Source organism: Anabrus simplex, chromosome 8 (assembly GCF_040414725.1).
Source record: "Anabrus simplex isolate iqAnaSimp1 chromosome 8, ASM4041472v1, whole genome shotgun sequence".
NCBI classification, from domain to species: domain Eukaryota; kingdom Metazoa; phylum Arthropoda; class Insecta; order Orthoptera; family Tettigoniidae; genus Anabrus; species Anabrus simplex.
This window is the reverse complement of record NC_090272.1, coordinates 104,708,946-104,712,920: the sequence shown is the minus strand read 5'-3', so window position 1 is coordinate 104,712,920 and position 3,975 is coordinate 104,708,946.

Genomic DNA, 3,975 nt, shown 5'->3' with positions numbered 1-3,975 from the left:
AATTTGATTTTTAAGAAGCAATTTGGATTTATAAAAATTATAGCCTATTTTCATTTATCCGATCTGTCTAAAACTGCACGAAACTACGTAATTTGTTGACCTACCAGACCTTAAAGGTCAGTCGGTGTCTTTTTATAACATGACAGATTGCGCCATCAAGTTCATGGCTGCTACGAAACATTCGTCGACTGATTCATAGTCTGACCCTTCCAACATAGCTAACCTCTTACTCCGTGTTCATTGTTAGCTGCTCCGTGTGTACGAGTGTCTTAAGTGCGTGTGTTCTCTTGTTTTTACATTGTTTTGCCCAACTTATTTAGCTGATGCATCTGCTTTCTGATCTGACGAAATGTCTCTAGTATTCTTCTGTCCAGGTTTTGTTCCTTATAGTTTTGGGTTTGTCAGCAAATTTATGATAGTCGAGTGATGTTCTGAATGTAGATATGTCCTGCACAGTTTCATATATGGTGCCGATTTTCGGGAGTGTCTTTTCAATTTCGGTTAGTCAATTATTCTTGACTTTCAGTGAGAGAGCGAAGTTGAATATTATTTTGGTCAGTGTCTCATTGTTCGTTATGAGAAGGTGCTCGTAGAATTTCAATCGCCTTTACCTGGAAGTGGCGGAGATCTTTTAAAAAAATGCCAATGTAGCTCAACTTGAGTGAGTGGGGATCGAGCCCGCCATAGCTCTACCGTCTGAGCCAGTCTGTTCGGCACTTTAATCTCTCCAACATCCAATCTAATCAATTATAATTTCCTCATAGCTTACAGTATCTCCCCTTGGGGGTGGCGGCGGTAGAATAACATCCACGATATCCCTTGCCGCTCGTAAGAGGCGAATAAAATGGGCCCCAGGGGTTCTTAACTTGGGAGTGTTGGTTGGCGTCCACGGGTTAGCTGATCCTGGCATTGCTTCCACTTGTGTCTTGCTCCTCACTTCCATCTATCATATCCGACCTCCCTTGGCCAATTCCTGTTCTCTTCCGACCTAGGCACTATTAGAGCATTCGAAGCCATTCGTAGTTGTAGCCAGTTGTAGTTCTTCTTAAAACAATAATCACCACCACCTTACAGCTTATATTTTTATAACTGTATTATGTTGGGGAAGGGGCGTGATTAGCTCAGTGGTTTAGCTGCTGGTTTCTCATCTGGAAGGAATTCCGATGGAACCTGGGTTGAGATTTTCATCTCAAAAATCATGTGGCATCAGGAAGGGCATTCGGCCTTAAACCTGCGGCCAAAACCAAAATGAGCCTCCGTGGCTCCAGTGACCCCAGAAATAACTGAGAAAGGAATTTATATTATTATACGTTGTTTATTCCTATTTAATTGTAAACAAATATTTTAATTTATATGGCGCGTGCACAGACACATTACAGTGACATTTCTAAAGTATAAATTTCCGGCCCTTTGGCTGATGGTCTGATAGTCTTCGGTTCAGAGGTTCAAGGATTCGATTCCCAGCCACGTTAAGGATTTTAGCCGCATCTGATTAATTTGTCTGGCTCGGGAACTGGGCGTTTACGTTTGTTTCAATACATACCTCTTCATACACACAGCACATCACAAACCAACCACCGCAGAAACTTGCAATGGTGAATACATTCCTCCACCTAAAGTTGGCGTCAGAAAGGGCATCTGACTACAAAACAGACCAAAGTTCACAGGGAACATAAAACAACGTATGGACTTCAATGTTGAAAATCGACAGCATCTTTCCACTTTACGAACCTACATCCTGAGACCAAAGGTATCCAGCTTCTAGCGACGGCCTCTTATATATACCTCAGCAGTTCAGTCTACAATGTAGAGCACACTTTCATCATTTCATTATTTTCTTTCTTGAGTGATGAATGTTAAGAAGACGCGCCAGTGGATGTTTAGGTTTTAAAGATTAATTATACTCATTTCTTTCCAGAATGACCCGTTGAGAGACGTTATTTTTTACCTAGTTATTAATAACTTTTCTCTTATGCGAAGGATATCAGAGATCTCGAAACATTCATGTAGATTTTTAAATACTATGTACAGCGCCTAGTGTGTCTGTTGGGTCAGAGCAGGGGCGTAGCCAGGTGGGGGTTGCTGGGGGTTAGGAACCTCCACTCCCATGGAATTTTTACCGAAAGAAAACAAAGAGAAACTGACAATATACAATAAACTAAATAAACATTCACTTATATCAGTGTCCTTATAATGACAGGTCAAGTATGCACCTTCATTGTGTTCTACCGTCATTTTGTAACTATAAAACCGCTCATCGCCCGATCCTGGATACGCTACTGGGCCAGAGTGATGATAAATATGTTTTTAGACAGTTTTTTTCTTCTCATGTAGATGTAAAACCAAAATTCCTATAGAATGTCTTTGTGAGAGTTATCAGAATCCTCACATCCTTGCACTAATCTCGGATGGCTTTGCCTCGAAGAAAGACTACGCGACTTATGAAGACGTTCTGTTTTAGAGCCCTGTATGACAGAGTATGAAGCAAACCCCATGGCACTGCAGCCCTTGAAGGGCCTTGGTCTACCAAGCGACCGCTGCTCAGCCTGAAGTCCTGCAGATTACGAGGTGTCGTGTGGTCAGCACGACGAATCCTCTCGGCCTTATTCTTTGCTTTCTAGACCTGGGCCGCTATCTCACCGTCAGATAGCTCCTCAATTCTAATCACGTAGGCTGATTGGACCTCGAACTAGCCCTCAGGTCCAGGTAAAAGTCCTTGACCTGGCCGGGAATCGAACTCGGGGCGTCCGGGTGAGAAGCAGGCACGCTACTCCTACACCACGGCGCCGGCACAGAGTATGAAGACCATAATGGAATAGTCTGACTCCTAGCCACATAGGCAAACCACCAAACAGTAACGTGAAGCAGTACTGTATACTACGACCGAGTATGAAAGATCCGCTCGGTCCTTTCTGTCTGTGTCAAATCTTCAGTTCGTTTGTTGTACCCAGAATCGTATCACCACCACCATCACCACCACCACCACCACCACCACCACCACCACCAACAACAACAACAACAACAACTAAAACAATATCAACATAGTCATAGAGCATGGTGTTTCTTTCTGTTGTAATTCATGTTGTGAGTAAGAAAATAATTGTATTTCAATTATTATACAGTACACTAGTCATTAATGAACATAGTTATTTTTCTAACAAAGTGAGAACACGAGAACTGCATTTATTAAATCATTTAGAACATGAATACGTCCCTCGGTTTTAATATTCATGTTAGAGTAACGAGTTCCCATGGACACAGGCCTGCACTACTGGAATGCACGAGAGCAACAGCTACCGAACGCAGGACCGCCAACCCCAAAGTAGAACTGCACTGTCTGAACTCGGACTTTCGCAAATTTCAGATAGCTGTAGGTTCTGAGCTTGTATCCGTACAGCAAGACCCCTCAGCACTTCAGCTGGGAACGAATAAGCAAGAAGATATACTGGAAGCTCAAGAGCAGTACACCTGGAGAAATTGTTTCCTTCACGGTGCAAATGAGTGTCCCAGTGAAGATAAAACTGCGAAAATGTACACTGTGAAGGAGAAACTCAACATAGAACTGACAATGACCAACATCGATCATTGTCATAGACTCGGTGGACGTAAGAGGACGGTGACTGATGGGAAGAGAATTAATATTATTATAAGTAGTAGTAGGGCAATAGGGATCCTGAATCCGCTGAGCCAGCATTTTTTTGCTGCGTCAGCACCCGGGGTCTAGTAGTGTAGCTATGCCGGTTCCAATGCAAGGTCATTGACCCCTAGTATAGTAGGTGAGCAATGTCCATTGGCAAATTTTGCATAATAGAGCGAGCCTAACCTGACAGTCGCTATCTTGAGCGGCCTAACTACACTTTAACGGCTAGTTGCACATCCCGACGCCTAAGAGAGCATCCTAACCTCATGGAGACTCCTAAACTTAGTTTTACGGCTACATGCCCTTCTCGACGTGGACAGTCGTTATCTTGGAGG